At 41.9% G+C, this 27798-nt stretch overlaps 1 pseudogene; it reads right to left on the bottom strand.

The window, feature by feature from the left end:
* Nucleotides 1-15808: 15808 nt before the first annotated feature.
* Nucleotides 15809-26094, bottom strand: LOC115145232 (protein PFC0760c-like; annotated as a pseudogene).
* Between the last annotated feature and the right edge of the window lie 1704 nt (nt 26095-27798).

The following is a 27798-nucleotide window of genomic DNA, read 5'->3' as shown; positions in this document are numbered from 1 at the left end:
ATGGCCAACTAATTTGAAGGGGTGTCCACATACTTTTGTGTATATATAGTGTTTTTAGAAATTCAGTTGTGGTCTCAACTTACTGTTGAGAGTAAGAATAGTAGAATATTCAAGGGGCAAGTTTGAAATTTGGTTGTGCATCAGCTAGTTTTATCTTGTTATGTCAGTCATTGACAGTCACTCAATTAGCCATATCAGCTAACGATTTTTATATTGGTAAATTTGTCTTGCAAGCTATCTAAACTTGTAGTAATCATGGCCGAATACCGACCGGTCACACAGTACATGTGCCCAGGGGCCCTGACCTCCAGGGGGCCCCTGTTGATTTTGTTAATCACTTTTGCTTGTGAGGTGAGGGGGCCCAATAAAGGCTAGAGCTGACCCTGAGTGTGAGTACTGTATATGTGTATGCCTGTGTGTATGTGTGTTACTTGAATATTCGTGCAGCTTTAGGGCACATTTTTTCAGTCTCTTGTTAGTTCATCCCTGTCACCCTCTCTCTCTCGCTCTCTTTCCCTCTCTCTCTTTTTCACTGCTAGGGGGAGGGGAATGGAGGTCACCATAGCAACCATGCCGGGACAAATTAATATCAAGTCTTTAAAACAAAACACACAAGCTTACGTGTGCATGCGGGTGTGTGTCTGTGTGTGTGTCCTTTTCGTGATTCTGTTACTCTGTGAATTTCCATAAAAGGGGAGGGGCTACATTAATTACGAAATATTCATTTCTATATCCATCTCTCTCAGTTTGTCCATTTCCCCCACTCAATTCACTCTTCCCCTCCTCTTCCTTGCCTTTGTCTTTCCTTATTTCCAGTCTCTCTCTTCCTCCTCTCTCCATCTCTTTGCTGTGGTGTGCCCCCAGGCTACAGTGTGGCACGTCCTCCCTCCATCCCTCCCTCTCCCCTCCTCTCTCACTGCCCCTGTCACCTTCAATTGCTCCATGGAACTAGACACACCGCCTTAGGCGAGGGAAGAGAGGAGCGAGAGAGGAGAGGAAAAAAGAAAGAGAGGAAGAGAGAGACGGAAAGGGAAAGAGAGAAGAGAGAAATGAAACCGAGCGGAGGGAAAAAGTGTCAGACAGGGTATGTGTGAGAGGGAGATAGTAAAAGAAAGGAGAAATAAACAGCGAAAACGAGTTTGAATTACATAAAAAGAGAGAGAAAGGGAGGGAGAAAGAGAGAGAGAGTGAGCGAGAGAGAGAGAGGACATAATAAAAAGGTGTGGTTAGAGGAGGGGATAAGAAAGTCTCAACTGTGTTGTTCAGCAGCATCCTGTGTAAAACTATCCAATAACAGCAACACCTGCTGTCAACCATTGTCCTGACTGAGGAGTCCAACACTGAGAACTAATCGATTCCTGATAACTAAGATAGCAAATCGGTTCCATTCCCAGAATGTTGTGAGAAAGTCTTTAAATTCCATGAGTTCATGAGAAATACTCATGAAAGGACAAATTTAGTAAATAACACAATTACGTAAATAATAAAATGAAGTAGGACTAAATAATACAATTAAGTAGGATCAATTCGGAATAAGTGGGACACTTTTTGCATTTCCGTCTGCTGTAACCTCTGTAGACATCTATCCAACATATCCTCAAGAAGTTTCCTAATCACAAAAAAATCAAATTGTTATTTATTTCCTTAACTTACCTCATTTGCACTCACTGTATATAGACTTTTTGTTTTCATTTGTTCTACTGTATTATTGACTGTATGTTTTGTTTATTCCATGTGTAACTCTGTGTTGTTGTATGTGTCGAATTGCTACGCTTTCTCTTGGCCAGGTCGCAGTTGCAAATGAGAACTTGTTCTCAACTAGCATACCTCGTTAAATAAAGGTGAAATAAATCAAAATAAATCAAATATTCACAGTAGGCATGACAAACCCCTTTGTGTACACTGAGTCCAAAGCATATTTTCGGTTCGCATTTGGTAGACTGGGACAGAAGGCTAAATAAACTGGGACACCATTATTATAGTCCCAATTGTACCCCAATAACAATTCAATTAAATTGTGTGTGATTAGGAAACATCTGAGGATTTCAGAAATGTATCATGTATTGGGCTAATATGTTGGATAGATCTCTGAAGAGTACAGAAGACGTAAATGCAAAATGTGTCCCACTTTTACAGAATTCATTCAAATAACAGTACTAATAACAAAATTACAAGAAAACATTTACAGGACATAGTACTACAAGTACCAGAGCCCTACCTAACCTACTCCCTAATGTAAACTGGATCTCATTCCTCCATTGGAAAATCCTATAAAACTGTACCACTTTAGCTACTCCATGCGGTCCTACTTTAGCTACTCCATGCGGTCCTACTTTAGCTACTCCATGAGGTCCTACTTTAGCTACTCCATGCTGTACTACTTCAGCTAGTTGGTAAAAGCAGGACAGCTAAAAAAAATACTGAAAATTTTAACAAAATGTTTTTTATATATTTTGAGGCACTAGACCATAGTATGCACATTTTTATTTTATTTGTTGTATTTTCACCCCCTTTTTGTGGTATCCAATTGGTAGTTACAGTCTTGTCTCATCGCTGCAACTTCCGAATGGACTCGGGAGAGGCGAAGCCATGCGTCCTCTGAAACACAACCCAACCAAGGCTCACTGCTTCTTGACACAATGCCCCATCCAACCCGGAAGCCAGCCGCACCAATATGTCGGAGGAAACACCGTACACCTGGCTACCGTGTCAGCGTGCATTGTGCCTGGCACGCCACAGGAGTCGCTAGTGCGCGATGAGACAAGGAAACCCTCCTGTAACCCGGACGATGCTGGGCCAATTGTGTGCCGCCCCATGGGTCTCCCGGTCGCGGCCGGCTGCGACAAAGCCTGGACTCAAACCCAGAATCTCTAGTGGCATAGCTAGCACTGCGCCACTCAGGAGGCCAGCATAGTATGCACATTTACATCACAATGTGGCACAGTGCATTATTTATGATCATTTTATAACCTTAACATCAAAATAGAAAACAACCTATGTGGCCGATCTTATCATGTGCTTTGCAGGTGAGCTTCCTGTTTGAAGCTTGCTCTGCCCCCCTCTATGGCTGCGTTTCAAACTCAAAATAGACAGCCCTCGGATCTAAACCCTCAGCCCTATGCCCTTGGGGGAAACCCAGCGGCCATATTTGCCATCGGTCCAAATTATTAGCCAAGCAAGGGAGGTTTGCACTGTAAGCTCCTAAACCCTCGTTTTTAATGGAGTTTGCGAGTGTCCAATTATGTTCACTTCGGGGCCTGAAACGCCCCATAATTCAATTTGCTATGATTGGATATCCGCTAAGAAAAGCCATCCAAAACTTAAAACCTCAATGTCAATATTGAGTCAACATACAAGTGTAAGTAAAAATGAATGTAAATAAGTTAGAAATTGTGCTACTAATGCACAAACATGTCTCGTAAAAGTAAGGATGTTTATTTTTTGGTTAGCTTTTGGAAATAATCGAAATAAAATATTTTCCTTCTTCAGAAGTACCAGCTAGACTGGCTAATGTTAGTTAGCTAATTAATTTGCTAGCTATCATACAGTAGGTGTATATTAATAATTATATAGTTAATATAAGTAGACATGCCATCATAATACTCTGACTACACTGCTCGTGTCATGTTGCAAAATACATTTAGAAATCTATGTTATTCAATTATTGCACCCACACTGCTCGTGCGTGTCAAAGAGCGTCTGCGTTGCCAAGGGCTAAAATAGAAGTCCTTTCTATTTCTGATGCAGATCGCTCTGCAAGTCCTGCCTCTCCCATCTCCTCATTGGTTTATAGAAGCAGGTACCCACGTGCCATCTCCTCATTGGTTATACCAACATGGGTGATTGAAAGATGAACTGTGTTGCCGGTCGTTGTAGTAATACTAAGAAAGTTTAGATGCCAATTACCATATATGTTCAAAGATGAAAAAGCCTGGAAGGAGGAGAGATGACTAGAAATGATTCGGTTGACCGTTTTATGTGTGGATTAATTGTCGGAATAGAGGACCTTGTGCATTTCAGGTAAAATAACAACTCGATGTTTGTATCCCAGGACAAATTAGCTAGCAACAGCAAGCTAGCTAAATTGGACAAATTAGCTAGAAAGTGCTAACTAATTTGCCATAAATGTTTAATGCTGTCCTCAAATTAATGTAATTGGTTCAGAGTTTGTTTTGATATTTTAACCTGCGTGCCGTGATTGCATTTGGTGTAGGGGGACAAAATAAATTTATGCACGATGGCGCACCCGCGCAGCCGGTTTGGGTTCCGCGTAATCATAATTGACTGTGGCACATATAAAGCACCTACAAGCTATCCGTGGCTGAAAACACAATCATTGCGGGATGAATGAGTGACGAATTTCCGGGCAAGGGCGGCCTATTTAAATATCATTCCTTCCTCCCTCGCCCCTTGCCCTGCAAGTGTATACTCGTCAGACATCATGATACGTCATCAGAAGTGCCCACTTAATTTGAGGGCTGAGGGGATAGGATGTGTATTTTAAGTGTTTGGAATGCAGCCTATGATGTCTCTCCAATGAAGTGATGTGATGTTGATCATGTGGTTTGCCTGAAAGGGCTTAACAGCAATTGTTAAGGGCTGCATTCAAAACACATAAAAGACACACACTCTCCCCTCAGCCCTCAAATTAAGTGGACACTTCTGATGACGCATCATGACGTCTGACGAGTTTACACTTGCAGGGCAAGGGGCGAGGGAGGGGGGAAGGAATTAATTTTAAATGACCACAGGTAGCCAAATGGTTAGAGTGTTGGGCCAGTAACTGAAAAAGTGTGTGCGAGCAAGGAGGCCTACAAACCTGACTCAGTTACACCAGCTCTGTCAGGAGGAATGAGCCAAAATTCACCCAATGTATTGTGGGAAGCTTGTGGAAGGCTACCTGAAACGTTTGACCCAAGTTAAACAATTTAAAGGCAATGCTACCAAATACTTATTGAGTGAATGTAAACTTCTGACCCACTGGGAATGTGATGAAAAAAATTAAAGCTTAAATAAATCATTATCTCTACTATTATTCTGACATTTCACATTCTTAAAATAAAGTGGCGATCCTAACTGACCATTAGGGAATTTTTACTAGGATTAAATGTCAGGAATTGTGAAAAACTGAGTTGAAATATATTTGGCTACGGTGTATGTAAACTTCCGACTTCAATTGTATGTGCTAGGAAGGAATAAGTCCAGAAACGGAAAAGGGAGGATTTGGCAGGAAAAAAACATCGGCTGTGGTTTTTAGATTGTTCTGCTCAAAAGGCATCCCAGTCTGCCCTCAAGTGTTAGGTTTCCAGAACAACGTAAGCATACATTATTTAATCAAACAACCCTCTCTGAAATTAAATGTTTCCCGCAAAGCTGAATGCAGACTAACTTCCTTTCTATTAAATATTACGTTAGTCTGTCTTTCCGATATTATTATGGACTTCATTTTCGGACTTTACGGTGGGAAAGGCTACAGTGGTGGGGTTTTCCATCCTCTCTGTTTTCATATGAATGGGCTAGATGGATGGTAATTGCATTGGGTTTGACCAAACAGAGATGCCTGTCATTCATTGCCATATGTTTACAAACCTCGGTGTCCCTTTACATTGCTGATGAAAAATTTGTTAAAAATCTTGAAATATTGATAGTGATATTTCAAAATTTTTAACAAAAATCGCGCTCTGGTATGGAGGTTTCCACCGTGCGCGTTCGCGTGTCAACGTGGCGCTTCAAAACCAATCGAAATCAGTCTCCGCACCGTTAATCCCATTTGCACATTTTTATTGGTTACGTTTCTTGTCAACGTGTCTGGCAATGGTCGACTGAGCAAGCGTGGCACCGCCTCCTTTATTGTAGAATTTAAAGAGGCATGTAGATCTTTACAAACCCAGAAAAAAACGCGAATGAGACGTTTTGCTAAAAATTGGTACGTTTTTGTATTATTATTATTATTCATGCATATGCTCCAGTAAACGAATTGAGGGATTTCGGTTGTATGAAATAAAAACGTGTACAGTTCGTTATTGGAGTATTTTGGTTTATTTAACTAGGCAAGTCAGTTAAGAACAAATTCTTATTTGCAATGACAGCCTAGTGAGTTAACAGTGGGTTATTTCCACATTAAAAAAAACCTCTTAAATATCTCTTCCAAATTAAGATGCAATGAAGTCTGCAGAATGGTTGGGGTGTCAGCTAATACATTGACTTTGAAAAAAATCTATTTTGGCTATTATACTACAGTAAGGGAAGTGGATTTACACCCAGTAACATAATTGCGGTAACATCATTTCATCATGGGTCCTTGATCTGTACTACACAGAAATGCATAATTTTGGATATGAATATCATTCTCTTCATGGTGATGTATCCTAAATATTCATACCAAGGTATAAATATGCAGTATCCTCCTTAAAATATTTGGCTATTATTCTACTATTATTTTAATGAGCTCTGTCCCAAATAAGACTGAATTTGGGTGTAACATGTGTTTAGTTCCCCAGAAAGAAAACCAAAAAATGTTGCTTAAAAAGAAAGGGGATCTAACAAAGACTCACTGACAACAAACAGGTGGGGTTTTAGGAGGGGTTCTAAAAGACACTCGTGGGGGTGTCCACTGAAAACTACATAGCAACAAAAACTGGGACCTAAAAGACACCCACCATGAGTACCCACTAAATTTGCCAAGTAAGAGGCTGTAAGGTGTGTGTGTTGGTGGCAGGTAAGTCAGGTGCAGGAGAACGAACTTGGTATAAACGGAGTCATTTCAGAAGAACTCACAAACAAACTCCAAAAACCAAAATATACAAAAAATTATAAAATGGGTACAACACCCGTCGCGCACCAACACATACTAGCACTAACATACAATCTCCAACAAGGACATGAGGAGAAACAGAGGGTTAAATTACACAACATGTAATTGATGGGATTGGAACCAGGTGTGAAGGAAGACAAGACAAAACCAATGGAAAAATGGATCAGTGATGGTTAGAAGATCGGTGACGTCTAACAACTAAAGGTGTTGACACTGCACATCTCAAATGAAGCATTGGGCCAGCCGCTCTTAAATATCACTTGGGCCAGCACAGGTGAAACACCTTCTTACTAACGAGATGGACAAGCCAGCAAAGATGGAACACATACTGACTAACAAAGTGACACCAATCGGTGCGCCCTAAGTGCTAATGTGCTAAGTCCAAACTCAAAACATGAATGGCAAAAACTAAACCTGTAACAAATGTATATACAGTATGCCTTCATTTCTCAAAAATATACTCTTAGCATTAATTTGACACCCAATTTGATATGCTCCTATGAACTTCATGTTGGTGCTCATGGGTCCTTTTACATAGAAATGACCTTATACAGAAACCAAGCCTAAACCCTAAAGAGCAAGCAATGCAGATCTTGAAGCACAGTTACTAGGAAAAACTCCCTAGAAAGGAAGGAACCTAGGAAGAAACCTAGAGAGGAACTAGGCTCTGAAAGGTGGCTAGTTCGCTTCGGTTGGTAGTATGCTTAGTTGGCTTGTTCTGTCCCTTTGGCAGGAAGATCGTAGATCGCATCGACACAGACAAGGATGGTTTCGTGAGCCATGGGGAACTGCACCAGTGGATCAAACACAGGCAAAGGAGGCACATTGAGGAGAATGTGCTGAAGCACCGGAAGGAGTACGACCAGAACAAGGATGGGAAGATCGGCTGGGAGGAATACAAAAACACCACCTACGGCTACTACCTGGTTACGACAAGGGAGGGTAGCCTAACTTTGAGGCAAATGAGCGAGGGGGTTGTGATTTTAAAAAGGTAGTCCCAATTTACCAGGGGTGTACAGTCAGTGTATAATTAGTAGGCTATATGGGTGCTAAAGATTGTTGGAATGATGGGCAGGCTTGGGCACAACCAAGATACTATTTATGTAGGGTCTAATTTGATATCATTACCATGTGATATGAGGAGAGATTGATCATGTGCTACAAACACAATCCAAGAATGAGATGGGAATGAGAGGAGAGAGCTCAACATGACAGTATATTAGTGTCTATACAGCTATGTGATAGTGGTGTCATCTTAGGTTCGTGTTGTTAATACAAAGGCAGGGGAAGGGGTTACCACAATATCCATGTATTTTATCCTTGATACAAAGAAACAAACTGAGGTGTAAAACAGAACATGTTAACACATTTTTCCCTTTGGAGTTAAAGTAGAGATCATCTGTAGTAGTGAGGGTAAATTAGTGACACATCACTGATTCAAAAGGTTTTTAGTAGGCTAGACTTTGACTGCAGTACACAACCCAAGAGTATTTACACGGACAGTGTAGTTCTGGGCCAGTATGAATAAAGCGTCACAGAGTAGGAGTGATCAGTTTAGCCTATTAGATCATAATAAGTAACATGGACAGGGGGGGGACCTGATCTTAGATCAGCACTCCTACTCTGAGACGCTTGATACATACAGACCCTGATCTTTGCTTTACAAAGCCATGTCTTGACTGAGAATGTCCTCCGCTCCCTTGCAAGATGACAAGGCGAGCTACAAGGCCATGTTGACTAGAGACAAGAGGCTCTTTAGGACAGCTGACCGCGACGGGGACGGCATCGCCACCAAGGTCTAGTTCACCGCCTTCCTTCACCCTGAGGAGTATGACCACATGAAGACCGTTGTCATACAGGTCAGTCAGAGGACTGGGTTCAGTCAATAGTCACCGGATCAATCAAATTCTGAAGAACATCCAGGTGATGCACTTTTTTTCTCCAGCCCACTTCTAAACAACTATATTTTTTCTGTTTCACTTCAGGAAACAGTAGAAGGCATTGACAAGAACGGTGATATAAAGATCACCCTTGACGAATACATTGGCTCGTCTCTCCTTCAACCGACTACCCTCTTCCAAACAGATAACATGCAATATGTCATCAACCAAACATAATATCTGGTTCTTTATACATTTTATGAGAACAAAAAATATTTCATTTATTTTATTACAAATGTATGAGTGATATTCTTGGGTCCACAACCAACTGTATATGTCAAATGAAAAGTGCTAGTATGCATACACAAACAGAAAATAACCCAGAGATGCACAGTAGGCATGATTTTGAAAGTGATTTTTCTCCCCAGCGAATGGACCAGTGGTGACCCCCCCCAGACATTTCACAATTTTGTTGTACACCTGAACTAGCTCATAACCCCTGGAATAGACTTTAGAATTACAACACCTACTGTATAAGCTGTATCCTGTTCTCTCCACCACAAGGGGACTTGTTCACACCTGAGAATGGAGAGAGTGAACCAACCAGACTGGGTGCTGATGGAGAAAAACACTTCACAGAGTTTAGAGACAATAGTCTGCTGCTACTGGATCACCTTAACAACATCCTCTCCTTATACATTACTATAACATCATTATAACATCACTTTTTAAGTCAGTACACTTAAGGTACCCTACCCCTCAGACCAGCTATGTCAATACTTACACACACACACACACACACACACACACACACACACACACACACACACACACACACACACACCTCTTTCTGTGGACATACTAAGTTAACAGGTTTGTGTCTGTGTTGTCAGGATGGTTTGTAACAGCTCTCTATGTGTGTGTTGTGTTGTCAGGATGGTTTCCTGGATAACCATGAGGTAGCTCAGTGGATCCTACCAGGAGAGATTGACCATACTGACAATGAGGCTAAGCACCTCCTCCACGAGACAGACACAGACAAGGTACGCATCTCCCCAGTCGTACTGCCTGAACTCTCACCCTTACCCCAAACCAAAACCCTGTACACTCTTGTACACTCTTATACATACCTGTTACACTCTTATAAGTGTTTCTTAATCCACTTCCACACACAATCTTATCACCTCCAAAGCACCCCTAGCCAGGTGTCCTCTTCACCCATCCCCCATCGCTGTACCCCTCTAAAACTCACACTTTCGCCATCTGTTTACCTGTTTTTACCTTCACCCTACATCTAACCACCCTCATCACTGCAACTATTGTGCAGTGCATACCCCCACCCGTTCACGCCCCTTCCTCTCTGACCTTTTCACACCTTCCCCCAACCTCACACCTCGACTTCCCATACGAAAACCAAATAACACCCTGTTACAACTGACAACTGTATTTTTTATTTAATTAGGCAAGTCAGTTGGGCTCCCGAGTGGCGCAGCGGTCTAAGGCACTGCACCTCAGAGCTTGAGGCGTCACTACAGACTCCCTGATTCGAATCCAGTCTGTATCACAACCAGCCAGGATTGGGAGTCCCAAAGGGTGGCGCACAATTGGCCCAGCGTCGTCCGGGTTTGGCCGTCATTGTAAATAAGAATATGTTCTTAACTGACTTGCCTAGTTAAATAAAGCTTACACACACATTAACAAATTCTTATTTACAATGACGACCTACCCCGGGCGACGCTGGGCCAATTGTGCGACTCCCAATCACAGCCGGTTGTGATACGGCCTGGAATTGAACCAGGTCTGTAGTGACGCCTCTAGCACTGAAATGTAGTGCCTTAGACCGCTTCACCAGTGCTCCCCTGCGGTGTACTGTTATCCACCAGATACATGCCTGTTAGACTTCCCCACCCTCACCTGGATAGACCTTCCGTTCTGCTCTTGAGCAAGGCACTTAACCCTAATTGCTCCTGTAAGCCGCTCTGGATAAGAGTGTCTGCTAATTTACTCAAATGTAAATGTAATGTTCGTATCCTGTATATAAGCTCAAGCTTGATTTGCAACCCCTCCTTCCACATCATATCATATGCCTTCTACACAGAGAAAAAAAACAGCCACAACCGTCTCCCTCACCTGGACCTTCTTGACCTCTGCTTCTAAGCAGAGCACTAGGTACATAGTTCCCCTCACCTTCCTGAACCCACACTGATTTGGCGATACTAGCCCCCTGCTCTCCAGGAAGTAAGTTAGCCTCTCCATAATTATACTTTCCATAATCTTATACACAGTGCCTTCGGATAGTATTCAGACCCATTGATTTTCTTTCCACATTTTGTTACGTTACAGCCTTATTCTAAAATTGATTTAACTGTTTTTTCCCCTCATCAATCTACACACAATACCCCATAATGACAAAACAAAAACAGGTTTTTAGATTTTTTTGCTAAATTAAAAAAAAAAACTGATATCACATTTACATAAGTATTCAGACCCTTTACTCAGTACCTTGTTGAAGCACCTGTAACTGATGTGAAATGGCTAGCTAGTTAGCGGTGGTGCGCGCTAATAGCGTTTCAATCGTTGACGTCTCTTGCTCTGAGACCTTGAAGTAGTGGTTCCCCTTGCTCTGCAAGGGCCGCGGCTTTTGTGGAGCGATGGGTAACAATGCTTCGTGAGTGACTTGTCTGTGTGCAGAGGGTCTCTGCTTCGAGCCCGGGTAGGGGCGAATGGACGGACTAAAGTTATACTGTTACACACCTTTGGCAGCGATTACAGCATCGAGTCTTCTTGAGCTTCTCCCATTCTTCTCTGCAGATCCTCTCAAGCTCTGTCAGGTTGGATGGTTGCACAGCTGTTTTCAGGTCTCTCCAGAGATGTTCGATCTGGTTTAAGTCCGGGCTCTGGCTGGCCCACTCAAGGATATTCAGAGACTTGTCCCGAAGCCACTCCTGCGTTGTCTTGGCTGTGTGCTTAGGAGTGCTCTGGAGAAGGTTTTCATCAAGGATCTCTCTGTAGTCCTCGATCCGGACTAGTCTCCTAGTCCCTGCCGCTGATAAACATCTCCACAGGATGATGCTGCCACCACCATGCTTCACAGTAGGGATGGTGCCAGGTTTCCTCGAGACGTGACGCTTGGCATTCAGGCCAAAGAGTTCCGTCTTGGTTTCATCAGACCAGAGAATCTTGTTTGTCATGGACTGAGAGTCTTCAGCTGCCTTTTGGCAAACTCCAAGCAGGCTGTTATGTGCCTTTTACTGAGGAGTGGCTTCCTTCTGGCCACTCTACCATAAAGGCCTGATTGGTGAAGTGATGCAGAGATGGTTGTCCTTTTGGAAGGTTCTCCCATCTCCACAGAGGAACTCTGGAGCTCTATCAGAGTGACCATCGTGTTCTTACCAAGGCCCCTACTCCCACGATTGCTCAGTTTGGCCCGGGGAGTGATGGAGGCCACTGTGTTCTTGAGAACCTTCAATTTTGCAGAAATATTTTACTACCCTTCCCCAGATCTGTGCCTCAACACAATCCTGTCTCGGAGCTCTCCGGACAATTCCTTCGACCTCATGGCTTGGTTTTTGCTCTGACGTGCACAGTCTACTGTGGGACCTCTTATAGACAAGTGTTTGCCTTTTCAAATCATGCCCAATCAATTTCATTTACCACAGGTAGACTCCAATCATGTTGTAGAAACATTTCAGGGATGATCAATGGAAACAGGATGCACCTGATCTCAATTTCGAGTCTCGTATCAAAGGGTCTGAATACTTATGTATACATTTGCAAAAATGTCTAAACCTGTTTTTGCTTTGTCATTATGGGTTATTGTGTGTAGATTGATGATGGAAAAAAACATTTAATACATTTTATTATAAGGTTGTAACGTAAAAAATGTGGAAAAAGTCAAGGGGCCTGAATACTTTCCAAAGGCACTGTACATGTAATGTTAGGGTTATGTGGTTGTCTCAACTAGCTATCTTCAGATGAACGAACTTACTGTAAGTTACTCTGCATAAGAGCATCTGCTAAATGACTAAAATGCCAAATACAGATCTCATATTACTGTATTAAATCGTTTTTACATAACAAAAATTGTTTGTCACATGATTAGACATGTATCATTTGTACAGTTCTTTATGAAAAATGTAGTTATTTGTTACATTTGACTGTATAAAATCTAGCAGTACTACTTATTTCTCTGAGAATGAGGCAGATAATAGAATTTAGAAAAATAAACATGATTATTTGCCTCTGAAATGAAACCATCAAGTGATGTCATGGCATGATTAGATATTGAAAAAACACACCAATCTCTTTAATAATTTTAGAAAATCTATAGCGTTTTTTTAATGAATCTCTTTATATTTAGAGTTGGCAAAGTAACAATTCTCTGGATAAGAGCGTCTGCTAAATGACTTAAATGTAAATGTTAAATGTAACAACTTCCTCAATGGTCAATTAGTCCTGCATAAATTATATTATGTGATATTAGTGCCCAAAAAGATGTAGGCAAATTAATCTCTATATTGAAAAAAAATCAGAAAATTCTGGAACCCTATTTTGAATTGTAGGCCTATTGTCAAACCAAACATGTATGACAATCACTGGTTAAGGTTGCACGTCAAAATATCATGCATTCCTGCTTGGACATGCTAATTAGTTAAAGTTAGTATGGAGCCCTGTGTATGCTCTCACCCGAATATATAATATGTGAATTAATTATTATCTGTGTAAACGCACGGCACCATTGCTCTACGATATCTCGGGGTTGCCACAATATACATTCCGCAGAGGCACTGGTTCAGCTCTGTGTGCAATTAGGATAATTTAGTGTACTAGGCGCAGGGTGGGCAGTTTCCTGAAAAATGGAATCCGTTACAGTAACATAAAAAATAAAGTAATCTGTAACGTAATCCTTTTGATTACTCAAAATGAGTACAGTAATCAGATTACTTTAGAATTACTTTAATCTATAACACACCGGCATATTTTTTTTAACGTTTTTAAAAACATGTAACTAATTATTCTATTTAGTAACATTACTATTTTCAATTTGGGGACTTGTATATTCTATGTGTGAGAGCATACATAGGGCTCCATATGAACTTTTTCCTAACATTTTCAATTGGTGGCACAAGCCTATGATTTGGTCATGCCACAATTGTATTGCGGGGTCAGAAAATAGAAAGAGATTGTAGTCTAATGGTCATATCAAAACCCATTCAATGTGTTTAATTCTAAGTGTACTTAGACTACTAAAATGGTATGATTTCATGAAAACAATGTTAAACTAATAAACATGTCCAAGCAGGAATGATGATACTTAGATGGTTTCACAATAAGCCTATCAAATTATAGATATAGAGATTAATTTGCATAAATGTTTTTGGACACTAATATCACATAAGATAATTCATTTGGGACTAATTCAGCACCTGAAGAAGTTGTTAGTTCGCCAACTCTAAATATAGTCTAATTATTGCTAATAGTTTGCGTTGTAATTGATAGGCCTATTTAACATTAAATTTAATGTAGCCTATGCACTCACCGTGAATGGCTGACTTGAGTACCCTTTGCTCAATATAAGCTGATAAATAAAATGATGACCAACAGAAAGCTTGGTACCCTCTTCTTTTCAACAGTGTTTGAAATGTTGCGCAATCAGAAAGCATTTTCTCTCCCACTACTCAGAGACAGAGTGAAAATACACTGTAAATAGGCTGCAAACTAAGCATCAAGCAGCAACTCTATGGAGTCCATTCGACTATCTGATTGACCAGTGGGCCAGGTGTAAATGGTATGGCAGCCTTACCTACTCATTCATTCATTCATTCATTCAATTGGAATACAAAATAAGACATCACCAGGACAGTAGATTCTTGCTGAGTTGAGAGCATGTGAGAAGTCTTTAGGGTGCGTAACATGACAGCAATGCTGACAAAATAAAATGTTCCTATTGATGTTAGATGAAGTAATCCAAAATATAATCAGATGTTTTTAATACATTAACTGTAATCCCAATGACATTTTTTTTAAAGTAATCCGGGCTGATTAGTTACTTAATTTTTGTAATCGGATTACATAATCCCCATTACGTGTAATCCGTTACTACACAACCTTGCCTATGTGAATACTACTTGACGTAAAAATATTGATTTGCCCAAAAACTATATTAGAGGTATGTTCAAATGTTATGCAGTAATAGTATTTGACCCCAATTATGTTGACCTGTGAAGACCAAAGACATATACTGAACAGAAATATAAACTCAACATGCAACAATTTCAGTTAACAGTTCATATGAGGAAATCAGTCTATTGAAAAAATCTATTGATTTAACATGACCGGGAATACAGATATGCATATGTTGGTCACAGATACCTATAAAAAATGGGCCTCACAATGGGCCTCAGGATTTTGTCACAGTATTTTTGTGCATTCAAATTGCCATTGATAAAATGCAATTGTGTTCATTGTCTGTAGTTTATGCCTGCCCACATGACGCCATACACAAATTCTCTAAAACTATGTTGGAGGTGGCTTATGGTAGAGAAATTAACATTAAATTCTCTGGCAACAGCTCTGGTGGACATTCCGGAAGTCGGCATGCCAATTGCATGCTCCCTCAAACTTCTGTGGCATTGTGTTGTGTGACAAAGCTGCACATTTTAAAGTGGCCTTTTATTGTCCCGAGCACAAGGTGCACCTGTGTAATGATCATGCTGTTTAATCAGCTTCTTGGTATGCCACACCTGTCAGCTGGATGGATTATTTTGGGAAAGGAGAAATGCTCACTAACATGGATGTAAACAATCTTGTGTGCAAAATTTGAGAGAGATGTATAATTTCTGGGACAATTTATTTTAGCTCATTAAACATGGGACCAACATGTTGCGTTTATATTTTGTTCAGTATATACTGTACATTCTACTCAATGGCAGTCAACAATTTACACTCTATGCTTATATTCCCCATTACAAAATATGAATCTTCCAATTGAAGCTGAAATGATAAAATACCCAATGTTTGCGCACATCTGCCAACATATTCTGTTCTATTATAGCCTAATTCTAGATGCATTTTCCATTTGATATGACAGTGCACATAAATACAGTACAGCACAAATGTTTAAAACTTCCCCTTTAGTTTATTTCATACAACCCCACTGTTTTTAAGAAACACAGATATGACTTTAAAATACGAATGCATGTTCCTGAGAAGAATACCATAAACCTGTCATCTAAAAATAATACACAAATAGCTCAATTAAAGTTATTCTCATAACTTCTATAGGCTATCCATTATATCCAATATGTGTATCCAATCTATCCAGTATCTCTATATCCAGTTTGCATGTTTGTGGTGTTCTCAGTCAATAACAAGAAAGACAGAAAAAGTATTTATAACTTATTAAAAGTGAGAATAATGACAGTGAATCTAAGAGATAATACAATCCCTTGGTTGCAGCATCTTCCTTGACCACATGGTGGCGACAGGGGCTTATTTATTTGTCTGCTTCGAAGACATCGGCTACAGTCCTAACGGATAAAGGGAGACAAGTGGTTGGTTTATTGATTTTACTGAGCATCAGTCTTCACATTTCTACTCACACGGGTAGGCCTATTGAAAGAATCACAGGTTGAGGTACATGTGCATTTGGGTGTGATAGCTTGCCATTTGGATTTGCTAACTATATATTTTTTTCTCACCAATCTACACACAATACCCCATAATGGCAAAGTGAAAACATGTTTTTAGACATTTTTGCAAATGTATTGAAAAGGAAATACAGAAATATCTCATTTACAATAAGTATTCACACAGTCAATATTTTGTCAAAGCACCTTTGGTGGCGATAACAGCTTTCTTGGGTATGTCTTGGGTACGTCTGTATCAGCTTTGCACATCTGGATTGGGGATTCTCTACCATTTTGCCATGTTGCTGTTGGAAAGTGAATCTTCACCCCAGTCTAGGGTAGTTTGCAATCTGAAGAAGGTTCTCATCAAGGATTTGCCTGCATTTGGCTCAATTCATTGTTCCTCTTCGTACCAGTCTCTCAGTCCCAGCTGCTGAAAAACATCTCCATAGCATGGTGGTGCCACTACCATGCTTTACGGTAGGTATGATGATAGACAGGTGATGAGCTGTGCCTGGTTTTCTCCAGACATAGCGCTTTGCATTCAGGCCAAAGTGTTACATTTTTGTCTCATCAGACCACAGAATATTTTGCCTTATGATCCCAGTCTTTCACATTCCTTTTTGCAAACTCCAAGCATGCTGTCATGTGCATATTTCTCAGGAGTGGCTTCCGCCTGGCCACTCTCCCATGAAGGCTTGATTGGTGTAGTGCTGTAGAGAGTCTTGTCCTTCTGGCAGTTTCTCCCATCTCAGCCAAGGAACTCTGTAGTTCTGTCAGAATGGTCATTGGGTTCTTGGTCACCTCCCTGACCAAGGTCGTTCTTGCCCAGTTGCTCAGTTTGGTCAGACGGCCACCTATAAGCAGTTCCATTTTTTTCAATTTCCATATGATAGAGACCACTGGGCTCTTGGAAACTTTCAACACTCTAGAAATATATATATATATATATTTTTTTTTACCCTTCCCTAGATATATGCCTCATCACAATTATATCCGAGAGATCTAAGGACAGTTCCTTAGACTTCATGGTAATACAATTGCAAATATGTGTTTGTTTTCAGTTTCTCATTATGTTTTCAGTTTCTCATTATGGGGGTATGTTGTGTAGATGGGTGAGAAGAACAACCCATTCAATCCATTTTGAATTCAGGCTCTAACACAACTAAATGTGGAATAAGTCAAGGGGTATGAATACTTTCAAAAGACACTGTAGCTAGCCACTTCCCTCGCCGTAACGTTAACTGTGAGAAAGCAGTGCTCAACAGGATACAGCTGCCCAGTGGGAAGCACCTCAGGTCAGCAGGTACCTCGGTACAACACCGGTGTGCACTGGTCATTTGCACTGGCTTGTCCTGGTGCTTTCCGAAGGCAGTAATGTTAGCTAATTGGCATGTCATTGTGAAATAAACATAACTATTTTTAACTAATGGCTGGCATTTAATGTCTGTTTTTATATGTGTGTGGCCGAAGACATCTTTCCACATTGTGTGGATAATCGTTTCTCCGTCCATTCCGCACGAGCCGCACTGTTAGAAGCAGCCTCAATGGCAGTGGGCGCGGCATGTAGTGACTCGATGCTAATGGCAGATTCAGGTGGGGCGCTCCTTGTAGTAACTGCATTCCGCAGATAGACATTATTTGTCATTTTGAGAATAAACGTAATTCTGTGTCAAATGAAATATTGATAGCTCACACTGAGGCATTCAAAAGGTGTTTATGTAACTGTGTCTTACTTATAGATTGATCCAGTCAGCTCGTCCAGAAAACCACCTTGGGGATTAAAAACATACAGTGAAGATGTTTCTGCTGCTTTCAACCTCAAACATTCCTCTAATAGCGGCTAATAACATGTCAACTCTTTTTTTTGCAAGCAGTTCATACAGTGATTCTTTATCAAACAGTCCCACACCCCTGTCTTACCTGGTTGGCAAAGTGTGCTGCAGATGGGACACACGTAGCAGAAGTTGCACATCTAAAGAAGGAAGCAGAAAAAGGGTAAGGCATTAGGGAAGGATAACAAATGAAGGACTATATAACATCATAGGACATAACTGGAGGGAGGAGCTTCTCTGATCTGACTTTGTCATTGCATCATAACCAGCCCTCTTGATGTAAAAAAAAAAAAAAATCATCATATTAAGATCAGCTTCCTACTTCCGAGGAGCATGCAAATGCAAAATTAGAGTCAACTCATCGTTATGATAAAAAGTGAACCCCACTATCAAATAATCTTTCGAGAGTCACCCAGTCCTAGAGTCACAGGCGTCCTCATTTTTTACAACCCTCTCACCAGCCACCCGTTCCCGATTACAGCCATAGTCCTGATTATTATGCAGTAGTAATTATAACAGAGTTAGGTGGTTGTCATGATGTCTTTCAGTGTAGACAGCTGCACTGCATAGAATTCTGCATGCCAAAGGAAGGCTCTGCCTAAGTCACCATATCTAGATCTTATCTGATTTCTGCTTAGTTCAAGGGTAACAGTGAGGTTTTATGATGATTTGGTCAGCTTGATTTTGACTAGTCTTCTCACAACCGCTGTATGGAGCGTGTGAAGCGAAGAGAGCTCCCAGAGATTTGAGAGACTATGTTTTGACTAGCTCTGTTGTAACCTTGCCTAGGACCTGAAGACTTCTGTTAACTTCCCAAGCTAATTATAATGCAAAGTCTTGTGGTGCACAGATGACCTGAGTTCAAAATCCAGTCCGTCTCATTTTCATACTGTCGCTGGAACCAACATTATTTTTGGTTCCAGGTAGAACCATTTTGGATTCCATGTAGAACCCTCTCGAAAAAAGGGTTCTCCCTGGAACCAAAAAAGTTTTCTGCTACATGGACAGCTTAAGAACCTTTTTGGAACCCTTCTTTCTGAGGGTGTAGGGAACTAGTGGTTGAATGGGAAGGTAATTCTTACCTGACAGGTGTCACAGTTCGCAGACTTATCTCCCTCTGCACATGGGCACTTGTTGCAGGTGTCACAGTGCTGAGAGAGAGAGAGAGAGAGAGAGAGAGAGAGAGAGAGAGAGAGAGAGAGAGAGAGAGAATTTTTAACAAGGATGGGGAAAACTTATTAAAAGGGTGCAAATTGTTTTACCAATAAATGTAATCAAACTGGTGTTTCTATCTAGATGGTGAGACCTACCTCACAGTATTCACAGTATGAACAGAGGGATCCTTTGTGATACAGTTGATCGTCCTCTTCCTCATCGTCATCATCGTCATTGTCGGCATCATCATCGTTGTCATCAGCTGCAGCCGGTTCATCATCATCATCGTCATCATTACCGTCAGCCTCTGTAAAATAAGTTGTTCATTCCCATCCTAACACGTACAGTGGGGAGAACAAGTATTTGATACACTGCCGATTTTGCAGGTTTTCCTACTTACAAAGCATGTAGACGTCTGTAATTTTTTATCATAGGTACACTTCAACTGTGAGAGACGGAATCTAAAACAAAAATCCAGAAAATCACATTGTATGATTTTTAAGTAATTAATTTGCATTTTATTGCATGACATAAGGATTTGATCACCTACCAACCAGTAAGAATTCCGGCTCTCACAGACCTGTTAGTTTTTCTTTAAGAAGCCCTCCTGTTCTCCACTCATTACCTGTATTAACTGCACCTGTTTGAACTCGTTACCTGTATAAAAGACACCTGTCCACACACTCAATCAAACAGACTCTAACATCTCCACAATGGCCAAGACCAGAGAGCTGTGTAAGGACATCAGGGCTAAAATTGTAGACCTGCACAAGGCTGGGATGGGCTACAGGACAATAGGCAAGCAGCTTGGTGAGAAGGCAACAACTGTTGGCGCAATTATTAGAAAATGAAAGAAGTTCAAGATGACGGTCAATCACCCTCGGTCTGGGGCTCCATGCAAGATCTCACCTCGTGGGGCATCAATGATCATGAGGAAGGTGAGGGATCAGCCCAGAACAACACGGCAGGACCTGGTCAATGACCTGAAGAGAGCTGGGACCACAGTCTCAAAGAAAACCATTAGTAACACACTATGCCGTCATGGATTAAAATCCTGCAGAGCACGCAAGGTCCCCCTGCTCAAGCCAGCGCATGTCCAGGCCCGTCTGAAGTTTGCCAATGACCATCTGGATGATCCAGAGGAGGAATGGGAGAAGGTCATGTGGTATGATGATACAAATATAGAGCTTTTTGGTTTAAACTCCACTTGCCGTGTTTGGAGGAATAAGAAGGATGAGTACAACCCCATCCCAACCGTGAAGCATGGAGGTGGAAACATCATTCTTTGGGGATGCTTTTCTGCAAAGGGGACAGGACGACTGCACCGTATTGAGGGGAGGGTGGATGGGGCCATGTATCGCGAGATCTTGGCCAACAACCTCCTTCCCTCAGGAAGAGCATTGAAGATGGGTCGTGGCTGGGTCCAGCATGACAATGACCCGAAACACACAGCCAGGGCAACTAAGGAGTGGCTCCGTAAGAAGCATCTCAAGGTCCTGGAGGGGCCTAGCCAGTCTCCAGACCTGAACCCAATAGAAAATCTTTGGAGGGAGCTGAAAGTCCGTATTGCCCAGTGACAGCCCCGAAACCTGAAGGATCTGGAGAAGGTCTGTATGGAGGAGTGGGCCAAAATCCCTGCTGCAGTGTGTGCAAACCTGGTCAAGAACTACAGGAAACGTATGATTTCTGTAATTGCAAACAAAGGTTTCTGGACCAAATATTAAGTTCTGCTTTTTTGATGTATCAAATACTTATGTCATGCAATAAAATGCAAATTAATGACTTAAAAATCATTTAAAAAATCATCATCTCTCACAGTTGAAGTGTACCTATGATTAAAAAAATTACAGACCTCTACATACTTTATAAGTAGGAAAACCTACAAAATCGGCAGTGTATAGAATACTTGTTCTCCCCACTGTATGTGTGTATCTGTACATTTTCTGTGATGGTGTTCATGAATGTATTTTTGTTTGTGTAGCAAGGTAATAGTGTAACAGAATGGCAGGGTAGAGTTCATTCATACTGTACAAAAACTAATTTCCTACATACAGTCCCGCATGCATACACTAGTTCTACACGCTCATATTCTGTAGACACACAAATTCTAACCACATACACAAACCAGTACAATGTACAGACTACCTCACAGAACATGCTTTGTACACACAAATACACATAGGTAGATTATAATCACAAATGCCCATAAAGAAAGTCTAGTCATTTTAAATATGCACTGCTCCAGAAAATAAAGGGAACACTAAAATAACACATCCTAGATCTGAATGAATGAAATATTCTTATTAAATACTTTTTTCTTTACATAGTTGAAAGTGCTGACAACAAAATCACACAAAAATGATCAATGGAAATCAAATTTATCAACAGATGGAGGTCTGGATTTGGAGTCACACTCAAAATGAAAGTGGAAAACCACACTACAGGCTGATCCAACTTTGATGTAATGTCCTTAAAACAAGTCAAAATGAGGCTCAGTAGTGTGTGTGGCCTCCACGTACCTGTATGACCTCCCTACAACGCCTGGGCATGCTTCTGATGAGGTGGAGGATGGTCTCCTGAGGGATCTCCTCCCAGACCTGGACTAGAGCTTCCGCCAACTCCTGGACAGTCTGTGGTGCAACGTTGGTGGATGGAGCGAGACATGATGTCCCAGATGTGCTCAATTGGATTCAGGTCTGGGGAACGGGCGGGTCAGTCCATAGCATCAATGCCTTCCTCTTGCAGGAACTGCTGACACACTCCAGCCACATGAGGTCTAGCATTGTCTTGCATTAGGAGGAACCCAGGGCCAACCACACCAGCATATGGTCTCACAATAATGGCAGTCAGGCTACCTCTGGCGAGCACATGGAGGGCTGTGCGGCCCCCCAAAGAAATGCCACCCCACACCATGACTGACCCACCGCCAAACCGGTCATGCTGGAGGATGTTGCAGGCAGCAGAACATTCTCCACGGCGTCTCCAGACTCTGTCACATGTGCTCAGTGTGAACCTGCTTTCATCTGTGAAGAGCACAGGGCGCCCGTGGCGAATTTGCCAATCTTGGTGTTCTCTGGAAAATGCCAAACGTCCTGCGCGGTGTTGGGCTGTAAGCACAACCCCACCTGTGGATGTCGGGCCCTCATACCACCCTCATGGAGTCTGTTTCTGACCGTTTGAGCAGACACATGCACATTTGTGGCCTGCTGGAGGTAATTTTGCAGGGCTCTGGCAGTGCTCCTCCTGCTCCTCCTTGCACAAAGGCGGAGGTAGTGGTCCTGCTGCTGGGTTGTTGCCCTCCTACGGCCTCCTCCACGTCTCCTGATGTACTGGCCTGTCTCCTGGTAGTGCCTCCATGATCTGGACACTACGCTGACAGACAACCTTCTTGCCACAGCTCGCATTGATGTGCCATCCTGGATGAGCTGCACTACCTGAGCCACTTGTGTGGGTTGTAGACTCCGTCTCATGCTACCACTAGAGTGAAAGCACTGCCAGCATTCAAAGTGACCAAAACATCAGACAGGAAGCATAGGAACTAAGAAGTGGTCTGTGGTCACCACCTGCAGAACCACTCCTTTATTGGGGTGTCTTTCTAATTGCCTATAATTTCCACCTGTTGTCTATTCCATTTGCACAACAGCATGTGAAATCTACTGTCAATCAGTGTTGCTTCCTAAGTGGACAGTTTGATTTCACAGAAGTGTGATTGACTTTGAGTTACATTGTGTTGTTTAAGTGTTCCCTTTATTTTTTTGAGCAGTGTATATAGGTTCACACTCAGTAGGACTATACAATAAACCATTCCACAGTAAGATGAACATTTGAACTTTTCCTGTTCATTTGACTCAAACAGACTTAGTACTGAAACAATCTCCCACCTTTTTATACTACACAGAATTACTCCATGCATGTAGTCAGTAACCAAACCCATGACTCCAGGCAACAACAGAAGTACATCCATGCAACACTTCATGATCAATTGGTTTATTCTATGATTGAAAGTAGGGTTAGAGAGACATGATCAGAGGTGATATTTTGTCACAGTTTTCACAGAAAGGGGTTGTTTCACGGTCAACAAAAAATCTATTTAAAAAATCCACATAAAAATAAGAGCAGAGTCAAACACTTCTATTCATGCAACACCTGGAAGTAACTGTCATGTCTTGTCAATTAGCTACCTAAAACAGATATATTTCTCTCTTTTTCCAAATACTATTTTTTCTCCAAAATATGAAAAACCTCAACATCTACGTTGAGTACCAGGTAGCCCACACAAACATTGCTTGATCTGGTGTCAAATCTCTGATATCTGACATGTAATCTAACTAAAGTGGTATCATACGCAATTATACAAATTAATGTATTATAAGAATAATTCATATTCCAATTATCCTCTCTAAAGTGACAAATGATGAATGGCCATATAAATATTTCAAATTAGTTAAAGAAAATAACGGAAGTTTCTGTTCTCAGTATGTGAATGATTATCTTTGTACAAACATAATAGTCTGAGAACCGCTTGAGTGAGTTTGAGTGACAATTACAAAATATGAATGGATACATTCACAAATGTGTTATTAATATGCATTCAAAGATGACGTAAAAACATAGACCAGGGTTGCATATACAGTACATTCATTTCATTGGAACTATTCAACACAGTGACAAAGAAGGAAGCTCTACAGAGAAAGAGAGATTGAGAGATGTGGAGAAAGAGAGAAACTCTATTGACACCCCTGTTACTATTACCACACCTTACTACTCTTATCTAGTAAATGAATGAATTCTTTAGCCCTCATGTGCCTCCCCTCACCCCTTCCACCTCTGTCTGTCTGTCTGTCTGTCTGTCTGTCTGTCTGTCTGTCTGTCTGTCTGTCTGTCTGTCTGTCTGTCTGTCTGTCTGTCTGTCTGTCTGTCTGTCTGTCTGTCTCTATCTCTATCAAGCCTCCTCTTTCTACACCACTGTCTCTCTTTCTTTCTCTGTAGGTTAACATGGAGGAGACACAAATACATGTCAATCCAATCCATAACCGTGAGAAAGGAAGGACGGAGTGAAAAAGAAGAAACCATTATTTCAAACAAGACACAAATCAAAAGATCTGAATTATATTATGATCCGATGACTGATTCTATCAAGTCTCTGTGTTACTTAAAAAAATCCAAAAACATCTCCTTTAACTCATCATTACAATGCTTCTGTAGTCCCCAGGTTCATATCTAGTGTACTGTACGAAGGATGACACACAGTTGGGACTCCAGGCGGGCCAGTTCAATTTCCCCAGAGTGTTCATAACTCTATTTAAGCAGGGAAGAGAACACAGAGAGAGTCAGACAGACACAGCAAAGGTAATGGACAGCTGTAAAGGGGTGAAGGAGGGACTTCTGTACTAGTCTCTTTTCCTATATCTACTCTGATTGGACAGCTGAACTGAGTGACAGGCTGAGCTGAGAACTAACTGACAAGGAGAGGTTCTGCAGGGCATGGAGAGGTAAGGAGAGGGGAGTGGCCAAGGTGTGGCTAAGCCCCTCCCCTCTCCCTTTCTCTTCTGATATAGTTTCAGACAGGCAGAGCGGGATGAGGTTAGGGTCACACAGAGATGATGGCGAGGGAAGGTGGGTAAAGAATGCAGCATAATTTAAGTGAAAAGACGTAACTTACCTGTGTGGTCATCGTCGTCATCATCATCATCATCGTCATCGTCGTCATCATCGTCATCATCGTCGTCATCATCGTCGTCGTCATCATCATCGTCGTCATCATCGTTGTCGTCGTCATCATCGTCGTCATCATCGTCGTTATCATCGTTGTCATCATCGTCGTCATCATCGTCGTCGTCATCATCGTCATCATCGTTGTCGTCATCGTCGTCATCATCGTTGTCGTCATCATCGTTGTCGTCATCATCATCGTCGTCATCATCATCGTCGTTATCATCGTCGTCGTCGTCATCATCATCATCCTCTTTACTGTCCCATCATCATCATCATCATCATCGTCGTCATCATCTCCCCCTACATCCGCTGCATGCTCCCCCTCGTCATCAGCTACTACATCCTGTTGGGGGGCCAGCGGCAGGTCTTGAGCCTTGACGCCAGGGGCAAGAGGGGTCTGGAAGGTGCAGAGCAGGGCTAGGAACAGTCCCAAGAGCCACGTCTTAAAGGAGGCCATGATTAATCTCAGAACAAAGGGTTGAGACAATAGATAAACGAGGAGAGTGAGGGATGATACCAGATAAACGAGGGATCACTCCCTTTGCAGTGCAATGGTTTAGCACGTGCACACTGACACCCCCAGAGTTTGTTGCCTTTCTGTCCCACACACACACAATACACCCACACACACACACACACAACCCCTAAGGAGAGCGATGGGGAACGGGCACCAGTTATAAAGAAGTGCACACAATAGGCCTATGTAATGCCCAGTTGAACGGGGATATTCCAAATAGAAATCCAGACACTTGTTCTCAACTCCTCACAACACAACGATAAACCAAATCCCTCCTGGAAAAGGTAGGTGTCCTTCTCCTTTGGGAAAAAAAAGTAACCCTCTTGTCCTCCTGAAATAGTGCTTGTTTCGTACCCCTTTAAAGTTTTAAGCATGCAGTAAAATGGCACAGTTTGAAGAGACACCGTTGCAGACCTGACACAGGCGGCACTAATGTGGGACGGGCAGGAGAAGAGAGAGACCAGCCCGGGGGGTAAGATGAGAAGGAATGGGGCAATTAGGCTGAGTGACAGCGGCAAATGCTCCACCGTTGACCATGCTTGCACCGTCTAAAATGGAATGAACAGGGAAGAGAGGCAGATAGCGAGAGGGAGGGACACAGAGGGGCAGATATTGCTTGCTTTTTTGCCGTCATCAAATGTTCAAGTTTAACTTTAGAGAGGATGGTGGGAGAAGGAGGCTCAGGCCAGGATGACCATATATCGTGAAAGAAGGGAGGTGTAAGGAGGAAGAGTTGAAATAGCAAAGGAGATAGTGAGAGGGGTGATATCAGAACTATATCATTGGAACAAGTGAGGGGGAGAGAGAAAAGGGAGCGTTGGTGAGACAAGCAGGTGTTGAGAGAAGATATATCAGCTATCAATTTTATTTAACTATTTGCCAATGCCTATGCCAATTAGCTTTGTACCAAATGTTCCACTCAGTTTTTACCCACCATTTTTATATGCCCACCAACCCACCACTCTCACAATTCCAGCACTATAGATAGGAACAAGCAATGAGCCAGCCCTTGGTTACACACACACATTACCAAGCATTGCAGGCACAATGATCAACAATGAATGGCCTGGTCTTCACACTCAACCCATATAGCCTTTTCACTACCTTCCTTCTGAGTACATTACCCCTCCTGAACATGTAGCCCCCAAAATAACCACTCTATTTAAAACCCTGCACTCCCAGAGTCAGTGTAATGTGACCCTCCCTGGCACTGTGAGTTCCCTGACACTGAAGATACCACCATCTCTCTCTCTCTATACCACCCCTCTTTTTCACTCTCTCTTTCTCTATCCCCCTCCTTTCATAATCCTCTCTTCCACGTCTCCAGCTGCTCCCCATGAGAGGAGCCTCTGCAAACTATAGCTGCAAAGCCTCCAAAATGAAGCCAAACCCAAGCAATCAGAGCCAAATTTAACCAAAGCTTCTGCACTTGTTGCATCTCCCTTTATTTAATATTTTGTTCAACACCCTGTTATATTCCGATTGGAAAATACAAGGTGCAAACTTTCTGCAATGATTAGTGAATCTGGCCCTATGGTCCCCACTCCAATTCTCACTGCTACCAACCCAAACTTCTACATTACTGTGTGAAACAGTTACGATTGAGACCACCAAAGGAGAGAAAGAGAGCGATATGAGATGCAGATGAACAAGAGGAGAGATATGCAACACCGAAGACTGCAATGTAGCTGAAAGTGGAGATGTACGCACACATGCCTAAGACATATTTCTCTCTCCATTTGGGTGAGCTGCAGTATACATGACTTGCCTCAAGCTGGGTTAGAAACGCTTGACCCAAATATTTAACACTTGGCATCTTTAATAACATCTTCAATGTACAACGTTCCCTGACAATTTGAGCTCTGTCTCTGAAATTAGTGAATGTCACCTAACCTTCCTTCAGGTTACCAGGTGTTCCCTGGGAAAAGGCCACAGCTGAGGGCAAATGTGGACACTAGCCCTCCGCAGCCTTCCTCCCTCAACTCAGTTAACGGCACGTCTACTCGGACAAAAGGTGCTAATAACTCCAAACTGATATTTTAAAATAGCTCGTTATTAATACCTGTTGTAGAAATATGGTTGTTGTGGGGTGAAAAGGCAGTAAGAGTCGGTAAAACCCAGTTCTAAAGTACACATTTAGGCTTCGGTCGGTTAGAAAGATCTGACGCTACAGATGTAGGATCTTAATTTGAGCCAGTTTGCTACAGCAGGAAAATAATCCTGCAGCAACATTAAATGTGAAGTATTATGTGGA

The sequence above is a fragment of the Oncorhynchus nerka genome, linkage group LG17 (genome assembly GCF_034236695.1).
Source record: "Oncorhynchus nerka isolate Pitt River linkage group LG17, Oner_Uvic_2.0, whole genome shotgun sequence".
Taxonomy (NCBI): Eukaryota; Metazoa; Chordata; class Actinopteri; order Salmoniformes; family Salmonidae; genus Oncorhynchus; species Oncorhynchus nerka.
Note: the sequence above shows the minus strand (reverse complement) of the source record. Positions and strands in the feature narration are given on the sequence as shown.